General features: G+C 41.8%; 1 protein-coding gene across 2 annotated transcripts in view; it reads left to right on the forward strand.

Annotated features, from left to right (window-relative positions):
- The window catches only part of LOC145252660 (uncharacterized), a 684,850-nt gene that overhangs the window by 178,104 nt on the left and 492,080 nt on the right, over window positions 1–14,666 (forward strand). The window lies entirely within an intron of this gene.

Here is a 14,666-nt window from a genome sequence, read left to right on the forward strand (position 1 = left end):
GGCGAAAATTTGGCTGCCAAGAGGTCAAAGTTGAAAAAGTTGACCTTTGCAAACTCTACCAAACTCCTCCGCCATGAAATTTTAGATGTACATTACCTGGGCATGAGTCAAACATTTTAATATATATGATATATATATATTACATAAAGTTATGAACAGTACATAGGGCCTGAGCAAAGCCGGGCTTAACTGCTAGTCTATATATCTATAAAAGTGAAAATGTCTGTGTGTATCCACACCAAATAACTTTGTCGATTTTCGGTCTACAGACTCCAAATTTGACATGAGGAGTGTTGAGATTTGGGAAAATCTTTTAAATCAGTTTTCGGCCAGAAATTAAACCTTTGAAAACTCTACCACACTCTTCCGCCAATTTTGGGTCTAAACAATTGAAATTTTAAATGTAGGTTACTTGGATATTGATCGAAATTTTAATTTGAGTTGAGCCAAAAAAATAAAGGTTAAGGGGTCAAAATTGGGGTCAAAGTTAAAAAAAACATTGACTTCTGAGGTCTCTACCAAATTAATCAGCCAATTTCTGGTCTAAACATTTGAAAGTTTATATAAATGGTATTCAGAGATAGGGCAACCTTTTTAATCAGTTTGGGTTGAAAATTTGAGCTGCCAAGGATCAAAGTTCAAAAGATTTGACCTTTGCGATGTCTAACAAACTACTTCCCCAATTTTGGGTCTAAACATTTGAAATTTATACATAACGGGTATTCAGACATGCAGCAAGCATTTTAATCAGTTTTGGGGCGAAATTTTGGCGGCCAAAAGGTTAAAGTTGAAAGAGTTGACCTTTGCAGATTCTGCCAAATTCCTCCGCCAATTCTGGGTCTAAAGCTTGAAATTTTAGATGTAGGGCATGGATAAAACTTTGTATTTTGATTTGAGACCGAAATAATAATCTTAAGGAGTCAAATTGGGGTCAAAGTTAAAAGAAAATTGGTCTCTACCAAATTACTCAGACAAATTTTGATCTAAACATTTGAAATCTTACATAAAGTGTAATCTACACGTACGGCAAGTTATGAACAGTACATAGGACCCGAACAAAGTCGGGCTGAACTGCTAGTATATCTATAAAAATGAAATTGTCTGTCTGTCTGTGTGTGTACATTTTCCTCCCAAACTACTCTGTCAATTTTCGGTCTACATACTCGTGATTTGACATAAGGGGTATTGAGATTTGGAAAAATCTTTTTAATCGGTTTTTGGGCAAAAATTTGGCTGCCAAGAGGTCAAAGTTGAAAGAGTTGACTTTTGCAGACTCTACCAAACTCTTCCGCCAATTTTGGGTCTAAACACTTGAAATTTAAGATCTAGGTTACCTGTGATGCATTCTCCAGCGCTCTCCGCTTAAAAACAGACACACAAAAAAAAACTTGTAGAAAAATAAAATGTCTTTATTTCTTTTTCACAATGCTAAATTCAGTGTTTTCATGTATCGGGGAGCTTGGTGCGACGTAAGACAGAGGGAGGGGGGGGGCGAGCGGATCACAAGTCAGGCGCATGTATCTCTGCCGTCTCCGTTCTTCTGCTCGACAAGCTAACTGTCTTGTTTATATAAATCTGTCTGGCTATCGATGCACCTGAGTGTCAACGATTTTAACCTGTGACCCCATCAACGAGTACATCCGCCTCTGTTGCCGCTGACAGTTCACACCTCCGTTTCCTGCACAATGCACTTTGCGACACCTGGACATAAGTCAAACTTTTAATATATATATATACATATGCACATAAAGTTATGAACAGTACATAGGGCCCGAGCAAAGGCAGGCTGAACTGCTAGTATATATATATATATATATATATATATATATATATATATATAGGGGAGTTAAAGAATAAGATCGATTCTGTAAGTGGAAACTTATCAGGATAATGCAAAGCTCAAAAAATTGCTATGGAGCATATATATAGTATAGCGTGGGGATGGGGCCTGGTCATAAAATATGCTTAAATGTAATATTTTAATTTGTCCAAATTTCGTATATATTATCATAGAGTTGTGATTTCAAAAGTAAAAAAAAAGTATTTGGGTGCCATCAGCTAGAATCGAACCCAAATCAAAACTGTAGCATTCACGCTGCTGGTGTTACCACTGTACGAACGTGATACGCATATGAACTGATTAAAAATAATTAAGATGAATGTGCAAAATATATAACGATTTTTTTTTTTCAATTTTGACCCATTTTGACCCCCTTTAAAACTATTTTAACCGGCTAAAGACCTATAAAACAACGATCCATAAAAAATACAATCATTGGAGTCCCATAGCACTGCTCTGGGACTTTTAGTTTCAGTAGAGATAGAGTTTGAAAATAGGGAGACACAGACAGACAGACATAGTGCCTTTTATATATTAGACTATGAAGAAATCGTTATAGTGAGACAGGCTCAAAGGTGCAGTAAACTGCAAGCTAAATGCACCAAACGGGATAGACACTGGCAGAGGTAACATGCGACCGAGAAAAGAGGGGGTGGTGGGACGGACGACAGGCGTAGAAAAAAAAACCCAGTTGTAAACAAAAAAAAAATAAAAAGGAAAAAAAGGAAGATAGGGCCAGAATGGTATTTGTGAAGGATACTTCTTTTGGCCAAGAAAGCGGTAAACGCTAATTGACCATGACAGCCCAGCGCCGATTGCCAAATACATGAGTGGAAGGAAGGGTACGAATGAAATTCCAATTTACAAAGCGACCATTGTTGGCTGCTCCCTGGTGGGTAAGTGGCCTCTATTGAAAAGACACGTGGCCTTTGTGGAGTTGGATTTGGTTCATTTTTATGATCCCTCAAAGTTAATTGAACGAGACCATTCTGGTTTTAATGGCCCGTCAAATTCCATTAGGCACATGCCGGCTGAGATTGGGGGTCCACCTATTCTACTCGATTGCCAACAGAATAAGAAAAAACAGCCACTTTTTTGGGCATAGGCCGCCTGGTGAAGATTTGAGTGACAGCGGTTCCGGCATCCTGATTGGCTAGAAGGCCGAATGAGAGAAAAAAAGAAGATGATCAGGAAGAAGATATAGCTCCCGCCCGCACAATATAAGCAGCGAGTTTTGAGCGCAAGACACACAGAGACAGACAAACACAGAGAGAGAGATCTGCTCCCCTGGGCTCGAACGAGTGAAAAAGCCGACTGCCTCATCGATTGACTCTGTCACGTAGCTATTTAATTTTTATCGAAAAAGAAAGAACTTTGCAGTTAACAAACGGCCAGTCCCTAACTTAATAGTGAATTATGAAACGACAATTGTAACCTTTTATGAATAACAAGGAATGTTGCATAAGAAAAAAAAAACAAATATCGACTTGTCTTTTTTAATTTGTTTTGCATGATTGCAGAAACGCTCGACGAGTCTCTTTCGGGTACTGACCGCTGACATTCTCATCAAGGAGACACAGGGACCAACGATCAGGGAGCGTTCCACCACTGGACGACACGCGGGTGATGTAAGTGTCACATTTCTGGTGCCGCGGACACAGGAAAACACGTCAAAAGAAAAAAGAAGTGACGTGCGACCGAATAACCACGGGCATAATTCTTTCTCCCGTGTCTTCAGAATACGCGAGACCGCTGAAAAAAAAAGTTAAAATAAACCCAAGGAAAACAACGAACAAAACAAGAAGGGAGAAAAAGAGAGAAAGTCAAAACTGAAAAAAAAGAAAAAGTGAAAGAAAAAGTAAATTCGAAACTAAAGCACATCTTGAAAAAAAAAAGAAAAAAAAAAAACGCCACGAGTGAAGCCAGACGACTATACAGTCTGAACAGCTCGTTAGCCATCCGCCAGTTGCAGAAGAAAACAGGTGCAACAGACCGGGTAAGTCCTTTTCTTTTTGCTGGTTCCCTCTTTTGTATGCTTTGCTCAGTTTCAGCGGCTGTCCATGTTTTGTGTTGGGTGCTGTTCAACCTTGTAGGGGGCGACGAGTAGCCCTGTTATTGGGTGGTGAAAAAAATATATAATAAGACAATGCATTCTCAGGAGGGATTCGGGGAGGGGGGGTCAATCGATGGGGGAGGGGTCAGGGCAGACTGTTGAGCTACAGATGACCATGGAACGACCACTGTGGGGGATAAGTATACCCCCATATGGAGGAGATGCGAAGGGAGTAGGGGAATGGATAGCAACAGTAGAGAAAAAGAGACTAGTATATGGTCTAACAGATAAGGAGATGGTTTTGTTGGCCTGCGATGGGGCGACGGGGGCGGCCTCGAAGTTTATATACTGGTGCATAGAAGATAACCCAGGCATAGCATGGACCGATTTTCGTGAATGGTTAAAAAGAAAGTTTGCCGGCGAAAAGACGATGGTCCAAGCAGTAAGAGAGCTATCCCGAATAAAGATGGCCACCGGGGAGGATGTAGATGGGCTGGTCAACCGCATGCAGGAACTGGCAATCCTCGCATATCTGGTTGCGGAGCACTGGAACATGGCTACCACGCAGGCAATGTTAATCGACGCAATGCTAGATGCATTGCGAGATGAGACGGCCAAAATGGAGGTGCTGAAGAGTTGCCCAGACACTCTAGAAGAGGCACGCAGGGTGGCGAAAAACCATGCTTGGTTGCAAGCATGGATAATGGAGGGAAGGCCCCGAGGTGGAAGTGAAGAGGCAGAAGGCAGAGAGTGTCCAGAGACCAGGTCAAGGGCCAGAGTCATGGGCTATTGGGGAATAAAAACAGAACCCAGAGAAGGGACAGGGGACCCCCGATATAGGTCCTATGATCGCACCCAAGGCAGGAACAGAGCTATATGCTGGACCTGTAAGGGTGAGAGACATCGGGCAAGTGTGTACCCCACTGTCTACGAGAAGACACCCTGACAGAAGGGGAGAGTCAGAGTGGACATCGTAAAGACCGAACTGAACGCGTGTCAGAGAAAAGGCAAAAATGACCGCTTCTCCTACAGCCACCAGTCCCACAGGTGCTGGCGGTGTGGAGACCTGAGACATATTAGGAGGGACTGTCCTGACTGGAGGAAAAGCCACTCGAGGGCGAAAGATCCTCTGCAGAGAAGGAATCAGAACCAAACCTCACCCACTTGGCGAACCTGTAGAGAAAGAGAGGTAGGGCAGACAGGTAGTGTTGGAAAGAAACCACTGTCACAAGTTGCAATGCTCACGGGAGTGGGTTACCAGGAGAGAACCCTGAAACAGGAGAAGAGGAGAGCCCAGGTGTTCCCTCTGCTCACCAAAAAGGGAGAACTCACCTGTAATGTGACGATAGGAGCCACGCAGGTGAAGGCTCTGGTTGACACCGGAGCACTAATATCCTTAATAGACATCTGTCGGACAGTAGCAGGGAGGAGAAGATTGTACCCGTCGGATGTGGAGCTCATTCAGGCCGACAGTAGCTGGATGTCGGTGGCAGGGAAGGTATGGCTACTCGTACGAGCGGCTGGAAAGAAAGAGAATTTCCCCCTGTATGTGGTATCCGGGCTATGCAACGAAATGATTTTGGGAAAGGATTGGCTCCGAGCGAGGGGAGCCACTCTGAGTTTTAATCCAGACACGCTAACGGTGAGAGGGGTGGAGATACCACTAGGTGACACGAGGTCTGTCCCTCTTCCTGTGGGAGCTGACAGCAACAGGAAGCTTCCTCCAAGAACGGTTGGGTCCTGTATGGGCAAGGTGGATAGTACCAAGGAACAGGGAGAAAAATTGTCCCAAGTTAACCGGGTAGCGAAGTATAAGGTAAATGAGGAGGGAGTAAATCTTACAGATCCAGTGGTCCGAGAATCAGGGACGGTCCCCAAGGCGACGGCCGATAGGACGAATAGGACCAGGAAGGTCAAGAAGAAAAAAAAGGCAGCGTTTACTAGACAGTTAAGACAGGGTGACCAAGTTTGGATGAAGGAGACGGGTAAAAAGATAAAAAATCCCGGAGGTAGTCAAACGCAAGATGAGGACAGAGTTCCGGACGACTATAGGGACGACACCGAGCGACAGCTTAAGACAAGGGAGATGACCTCTATAGAGTGTAGGAATATAGAGACGGACGGAAAGTTGGAATGGGAAATTGCAGGGTTCCACTCCACCAGCTATAGGAGGCCACGAAGAGTAGCCGCGACTCGTGAAGAAAAGAGAGTTGAATGGCAGTTGACCGCAGAGTCAGCTGAGGAGTCGAGCGAATGGGATGAAGAGTGTCCAATACCTATCTCCTGGCTCCAGCAAATGGGGAGAAGTGAACCGAGGCTGCCGTTGAGGGGAGCAAGGGACTCCCTGTCCCAGGAGTAGTGTGACGTCCTTCTACCAAGGACCAGTGGGGGTTAGTAGGACAGAGACGGGAGCTTGGAGCGACATCTCCTGGTTGAAATATGGTGCAATTGTTTTCTCTGTGGATGCATGGAAGGCCCCCATGTGTTCGCACTGTTGGCAGATTGTGTCGCGGACTGACCTTGGAGGTAGCTAAGGACTAAAACGGAAAGCTTCAGGGTGGAGGGGTGCCTTGAATAGCAGAAAACAGCAATAAGTAATTTAGAAGTATCTCGCAGTGATTAAATTGGCAAATGGAGAGAGTAATTTAGCACGAGAAAGTTGTGTATTAAGCGAGAGTGTCTTGGAGGAATTTAAACTGTCGAAAAAAAAAAGGCTTGGCCTGAGATTTTCCCAGTTGAAGGAAAACTGTAATAATTAAATCGTGGGGAAGAAGTTTTGGACTGTCAAGAGAACCACGTGATGTTATCGGCACTTTTGAGAGGAGGTTTAAGTAATTGAGCAGTTTGTGAACTTTGACGAAACATTTAGCTGGATATCGGCTGTATTTTTATGTAGCGATGTTGAACGCTGTTGTGAGAATTAAACTGTGCAGAGTTGTGTTTTGTGTATGCAGTGAGAAAAAAAATGGAGGTATAAATTTCCGAGAGTTGAATTGATTTTTGAAAAAAAAAAAAATATTTTTGCACCTCAGTCGGATTCGAAACCGACGGTACTGAGGGCAATTCGAATTTTGACTGCGTGACAGTGAGGTAGACTGACCTCGAAACACTCAGAGATAGGTGAATTGCTGCGGAGATGCGACTTGACCACGACATGCTTGGTTCGGGTCCTTGCAGCCACCAGAGTAGAGTACCACATTTACTCCGTTTTCGTTTCGCTGACTTCGTTGCAGAGTGGATAGGATTGGATTTCAATAGGGCAATCCATCGAGGATTAGATTGATCCAAGTATGTGGGTGTATGCAGGCGTGTGCATGTGTATGCGCATGTACGTATATATATCTGTGGATAAATAGATAGATAAATAAACAAATAAGCCAGCCGAAGAGGTGGGAACACTTCACGTCATTAATCTGATACGATAGGGGGCGACAAGCAATTAACCCCTGATAGGGGGGGTGATTAAGATGAGAATACCGACGGCCAGCCACGCGTAGCTGCCAAGAAGAAAGAAAAAAGAAAAGGAAAAAAGAAAAAAAAGAAGAAGGAAGAGACGATAATTAGAAGCATATCAAACGGGTAGCAATAAAAAGTGGACAAGCAAGGCACAAGTGGGGTCATCAATTATAAGACACGTGCCAGAAGAAAGGAAAAGGGAAAAAAAGGAAAGGGGAAGAAGCGAAGAGAGGGAAGCGGAAACGGGAGGAGTAATAAGATAAAAAGGAGTGTACCCTAAATTCGGGGAGGGAAGCTAGTATGTAGTTGCGACCAAGATGCTCTGAATTAAATTTTAAATTGTTTTTTTTGGGGAAACAAAACAAAACTGTAGCACCCTATTTTATTGATTGATGTATGTTCGGGTTCCTGAATCGTTTATTTTTGAAAACCTATTTTTGCCTAGTCAAGTATTCCAACCCATGAAGGCGGAGTGCCTATCTTAAATTAGTCATTAAATAAAATTATTGTAGTTAAGAAGGAAAAAAAAAAATTAATAATTAATAAATATCCTGTGGTTAATGGTTTCTATTGGTCGTTCGGCGGCGAACTCCTTGCTTTTACACACACACACAAAAAAAAAAAAATTGGATTAAGACCTCTGAAGACCAAAAGTGTACAATACCCTCACCTAAGAAATGGTGGGGGGGTGGCCTGTACCGATGTCTAATTGAATCCATATTGCTCGACAAGGCCGTTTGGCCCAGGGAGGCCATGTAACACAATCGTGACTGCCCTACCTGGTGAGTTCATGTAAGACCGATGTATTAAAATAAACTAAAACTGGCTGCTGAAGGAAGCAATAATTCCAGTAGTAGATGTTTTTTTGTGATGTTTTTGTCTATTACAGAAGAACGCAAAGGGTAGAATGAGGAAACGGGAAATGTAACATGAGAAAATATACTGGTCGCGTAAGACAGTGTAAATCCAGTAATGGGACGCATAAGAGGACCTGTGATTGTCAGGTATGTTATACTAGGAGGTTGTAATTACTCCGTCAATTTTATTTTTTCTGCCTCGATGGAGGGCGAGGCTGAGTACCCTCTCTGGTATTTGAAGCGGTATACCAGCCGACCAGGAGCCTGGCAGAAAAGAAAATGCTTCACTAAAGGGCATGGAGTTATTGTTCGCTGACGGCTAGTTCATGCACAAGAAAGTGTACGTTTGTGAGCACGGTATACCTAGAAACGTTTGTTGTTACCAGTTGGAGTGAGAGAAATAATAATCTCAAGTTTAGGGAGATAATAAAATAGGAGATCTGCCCTCAGTCAAGAGGGATGGGCAATATCACCCTCGCTGACGGGCGCGCTCATGTTGTTAGGACTGTTGTGGAATGAAAGGCGAGATGCCAGCAAGATGGCGGCGACACATGGGCAGCTGGGGGGGGTCGGTGCACCATTAGGGATCATAAGAAGTAAATAGAAATGTTTGGCAAGCTAATAGACGATGATTGCGCGAAGGGGGTGGGGGGGGGCGGCGGCGGAATGACCTGCCGGTTGGCCAAAATACTGGGATGACACCTTGATGACACCTTCGCCCGGTGGTGCACTTGGCTGTTCTCAGTTATTCAGAGGTGGGCTGGTTAGAGATTATCAAGTGTAAGGAGGGGAGACCTGGTCAGTGGTCAAGGAATGGTTGGGCGAGTGGCCTGGACGGTGGGGGGAGCTCTGGTGGGTCTTGTAGTTCTTGGGGGAATAGCACTGTGGGCCTGGGAAAGGCGTCGGAGGGGGGTGCGCATCACTAAGGAACAGACAGCCGGGCAGCTGAGCGAAGGAAGGGTGCCGGCGGATGCAACCCCGGTTGTGACAGACGCGGTGGAAAGAACGGAGAACGAGTCAGTTCAGATGCCGTCCAAAATGACTCTTAAAATTGTAAGAAAGTAGCAGGAGAATCAGTAAAGAAGAGAGAACACACCTATATACATATGCACACACACACAGCAAGCAAAAGAAAAAAAAAGAAAAAAAAGGAGAAATTGCATGACACTTCCACCCTACACCTGTAGACCAAAGACAAACAGAAGAGAGAACACACCTATATATACACACACACACAGCAAGCAAAAGAAAAAAAAAGGAAAAATTGCATGACACATCTTACACCTGTAGACCAAAGACAAACAGAAGAGAGAACACACCTATGTACGCACACACACACACACACACACACAGCAAGCAAAAGAAAAAAAGAGGGAAAAAAAAGGAAAAATTGCATGACACTTCCATCTTACACCTGTAGACCAAAGACAAACAGAAGAGAGAACACACCTATATACACACGCACACACATGCACACACAGCAAGCAAAAGAAAAAAAAAAGGAAAAATTGCATGACACTTCCATCTTACACCTGTAAACCAAAGACAAACAGAGACAAAAGAAGAGGGAACACACCTACCCACACTCACCTAACAAACAAGAGACTTTTTTCCTTTCGTTCCGCTTGTTTTTTTGTTTTATTTTGTTCTGTTTTTTTTTTTGTTTGTTGATTTCTTACTACCAAAGCAAACATTTAAATTCCTAGACTTTATCACTTTTCTTTTGGCATGCGATTAATAATGTCCTAGAAAGAGGGGCTGGCCCACGATTTACGATTTTTTTTTCTTTCTTTCTCATAAAATCAGTTAGTGCAGTTGGCAATCCAGCCATCTGAGAAACAATTCACCTGAGAGAGTTAAGATGTATTTTACGTTGTAAAAGACAGGTCGTGGGGAGGGAGGCAGAATGAGACAGGCTCGAAGGTGCAGTAAACTGCAAGCTAAATGCACCAAACGGGATAGACACTGACAGAGGTAACATGCGACTGAAAAAGAGGGGGTGGTGGGACGGACGACAGGCGTAGAAAAAAAAACCCAGTTGTAAACAAAAAAAAAATAAAAAGGAAAAAAAGGAAGATAGGGCCAGAATGGTATTTGTGAAGGATACTTCTTTTGGCCAAGAAAGCAGTAAACGCTAATTGACCATGACAGCCCGGCGCCGATCGCCAAATACATGAGTGGAAGGAAGGGTACCAATGAAATTCCAATTTACAAAGCGACCATTGTTGGCTGCTCCCTGGTGGGTAAGTGGCCTCTATTGAAAAGACATGTGGCCTTTGTGGAGTTGGATTTGGTTCATTTTTATGATCCCTCAAAGTTAATTGAACGAGACCATTCTGGTTTTAATGGCCCGTCAAATTCCATTAGGCACACGCCGGCTGAGATTGGGGGTCCACCTATTCTAATCGAATAAGAAAAAACAGCCACTTTTTTGGGCATAGGCCGCCTGGTAAAGATTGAGTGACAGCGGTTCCGGCATCCTGATTGGCTAGAAGGCCGAATGAGAGAAAAAAAAGAAGACGATCAGGAAGAAGATATAGCTCCTGCCCGCACAATATAAGCAGCGAGTTTTGAGCGCAAGACACACAGAGACGGACAGACAGACACAGAGAGAGAGAGATCTGCTCCCCTGGACTCGAACGAGTGAAAAAGCCGACTGCCTCATTGATTTCCCTGTCACGTAGCTATTTAATTTTTATCAAAAAAGAAAGAACTTTGCAGTTAACAAATGGCGAGTCCCTAACTTAATAGCGAATTATGAATGACGATTGTAACCTTTTATGAATAACAAGGAATTTTGCATAAGAAAAAAAAAACAAATATCGACTTGTCTTTTTTAATTTGTTTTGCATGATTGCAGAAATGCTCAACGAGTCTCTTTCAGGTACTGGCCGCTGACATTCTCATCAAGGAGACATGGAGAGCAACGATCGGGGAGCATTCCACCACTAGACGACATGCGGGTGACGTAAGTGTCACAATAGCTCTTTAGTTTTATATTGTAAAATAAGATTTAGATAAATTTACATCATCCAAAGTTTCTTTTATCAGTTTTAAGCATTTACTACAAATGAATGATGATACTTATATTTTATTGTGGTCAGATTTTCTTTTTTAAAAATCTGTTTTAAGTAAATAATTAAACATAAATAACTTGGTGTTCTAATTTTTGCTTAGCTGACTTTTTGCAGATGCTAAATTCATTGATAAAATTAAACCATAAAAATATACAATGCTAGTTTCATCTTATTTTGCCAATTACAATATCATTCAAATCTTGTACACATGAGAAATGACCTAAAAATAAAATGTGATAATTATCTCATATTTTTTAAATATGCATAGTTTTAAATAATTCGAAATGAATAAGTTTGTAAGTTTTTATTGATGTTTATTTCATTTTACAAACATAAATTTATGTAATTTGCATGTCTTTGACATGTCTTATGTCATGAGGTTTTATTGATTTCAGATTACTGAGGGATTAAGCTCGGAACTTTTTTTATTTTAAACACTATGAAATTACATGTGCATCTGTCTTTACACATGTGCAGATGTGTGTGCATGTACAGGTGTGTGTGTGCATGTACATGTGCGTGTGCATGTACAGGTGTGTGTGTGTGTGTGCATGTACAGGTGCGTGTGCATGTACAGGTGCGTGTGCATGTACATGTGCGTGTGCATGTACAGGTGTGTGTGCATGTACAGTAGGGCAGGTCGATTTTGGAACCCCGGTGAGGCAATGGTGATGATGGTTGGGGACTGACACAGAAAAGACCTACACGAAATATTTTTCTCAAAGTCGTTATCTTTGCTTGAGGAAATGACTTTAAAAGTTGAAAAATTGAAGCAATTGAAAATTTTTCGGTGAATTGTCAAGAACGTTCCGTCATCCAAACAATCCGTACTGTTAAGAAAATGGAATCATTATTTAGAATATATTTTAAACTACATTTTTAAATAAAATGAGTGAGGATAATGAATCAATAAAAATATTTTAATTTTAAACATGTTTTTTTTTGTTTTTTTTGCAAACATATTTAAGTTTGTTTTTGATATATCCTGCGGTGGGTGGCCGTAATAAAAGGATATTCAAGAAAGGTATTCCACAAGGAAAATAAATGGATAAAGAGGTTCTGAAGTAATAAAGAATTAGAGAAGTTTATTGGGAATATTTACAGAGACAGCATGTTACGTTTTTAAGTGTTCCCGCCCAGGGAAGGCTCTCACGACCGGTGACCGATGATAACGTTCTTTTGATAAAAAGTTCCGGCGGTGAATTGCTCATCTCGCTATAACACCTCCCCCTAAGACAATTTCTCCCAAGAGAATTTGGCTTAATATCGTTTGCTTTCTGGCTTGGGGCTTAGCCGGTTAACTTTTCTTTTCACCCTTGTACTTTTTCTCCTCAATATCGTTTGAGTGGGTGGAGTTGGTGGAGAAGCTGGAACTCTCAAATCTGGAGTAAGTTAAGGGTTGGGGAATATTAAAAGAATCATACAAAACCTCTAGGGGCAGGTCATTTTCTTCTGCCTGTTTGTAATCATCAGTGTGTCGAGGTCTTAGCTGATTTATATGCCTGTGACAGTCGAATTTATTACTTCTTACAGAATATAGCATGTGTCTGATTCTTTTCATGATAATCCCCTCCTCCCAAAAATTTTTTCCACTTCTGTAATTCAGGAAGAATATTCTGTCACCAGGTTTGTAAAACCTTGTTGGAAAATTTTCTTTTGTTGTTGTTACTCTGGTTGCACTTGGTAAAATTCTGTCAAATACAGATCTGATTTTCCGTGCAAACATCAGTTCGGCTGGTGACGAACCGGTATCAGTGTTTGGGTTCGGAGTTATCCTGTACACCGATAAAAATTGTTCAAGACTCTTCTCGTCAGTGTGCATGCCTTGGTTTTTCTTCAAGGCTCCTTTGAATGTATCGACGAACCTCTCTGCTAGGCCATTTGACCTTGGGTGGTAGATTGCCGTTCAATGGCTAGAGCCTTGCAGAATTCTTCAAATTCTTTGCTGATAAATTGGGTGCCGTTGTTGCTGACAATAGTTTTAGGCACTCCAAAACGACTGAAGAGAACTCTTAGTGCATCTATTGTACTCATCGAAGTAGGGTGTTTGTATTTAAACACTTCTGGCCATTTTGTGAAATTGTCGACGACCACTAAGAAATAATGTCCATTTAAAGGACCTGCATAATCGATATGTAACCGAGTCCATGGTGTATCAGTCTTTGGCCATGGTTGTATCTGCATAGGTGGTGCTTTTGCTGCTAGCTGACACCCTTGACACTCTCTTACGAGTTTTTCAATGTCCTGGTCCATCCTAGGCCAATACGTATATCCACGCATTAAAGCTTTCATTCTCGACATGCCTGGATGACCACTATGAAATTCTTTTAAAATTCTTCTCTGAAGCGTAGTCGGTATGACGACTCTGTCTGCGTACATCAAGGTTTGAGCACAAATGGAAAATGGTAAAATTTTAGGGTCTTTCTTTGATTTTCCATTTAGTTGCACCAACTTTTTCACAATATAATCATCCTTTTCTGCTGTCTTATTTATTTCGTCTAGAGTCACTGGTAACTCTCTGATTGTGTTGCACAGTAATCCGGAGAGTTCTTTTTCCTCTGTCAATGCAGCTATTACTGTGTCTTCCAAAGGTTCAGCACACTTTTGGATGAGCCTGGACAGTCCATCTGCATATCCGATATTTTTGGATGAAATGTACTCCATTTTAAAGTTATAATTTAGTAGAATTATGCTCCATTGTTGGAGTCTGTTCGCAGTGTGCATAGGTATGCCTTTTTTAGAGCCAAAAATAGTCAATAAGGGTTTGTGGTCGGTTTGCAAAGTAAACATCCTTCCACGAATAAATCTATGGAATTTTTTAATGGCATAAATAATCGCCAAGCTTTCTTTTTCAATTTGAGAATAGTTTCTTTCAGCCGGCAAAAGTGATCTGGATGCATGGGCTATTGGCTTTGTTGATCCATCTTCAAGTTTATGGAGAAGAACTGCTCCTACTCCGTAGTCACTTGCATCTGATGCAACAATCAATTCTTTCTGTGGATCAAAATGTGCTAGAGCTAAATCTGATAGTAGGCATTTCTTAATATCTTCAAACGCATTTTGGCATTCTTTTGACCAAATTCCCTTTTGTCCTTTTTTTAACAAATCATTCAATGGTGCTCTCAACTTATGCATGTTTGGAATATAAATAGCATAATATTGAGCCAAACCCAAAAAAGATTGTAACTGGACAACATTATTGGGTACTGGCATCCTCTCGATTGCTTCTGTTCTCTGAGGATCCGGTCTTCTGCCTTGGCTGTCGATAATTTGACCAAGATATTTTATCTGTTTTAAAAAGAATTCACATTTTTCGGCACTTAACTTGAAACCAAATTCCTCAATTCTTTGGAAAACTGCTCTGATGTGTTCTTTATGTTCCT

The sequence above is a fragment of the Euprymna scolopes genome, chromosome 29 (genome assembly GCF_053919585.1).
Source record: "Euprymna scolopes isolate OS-2025 chromosome 29, ASM5391958v1, whole genome shotgun sequence".
NCBI lineage: Eukaryota > Metazoa > Mollusca > Cephalopoda > Sepiida > Sepiolidae > Euprymna > Euprymna scolopes.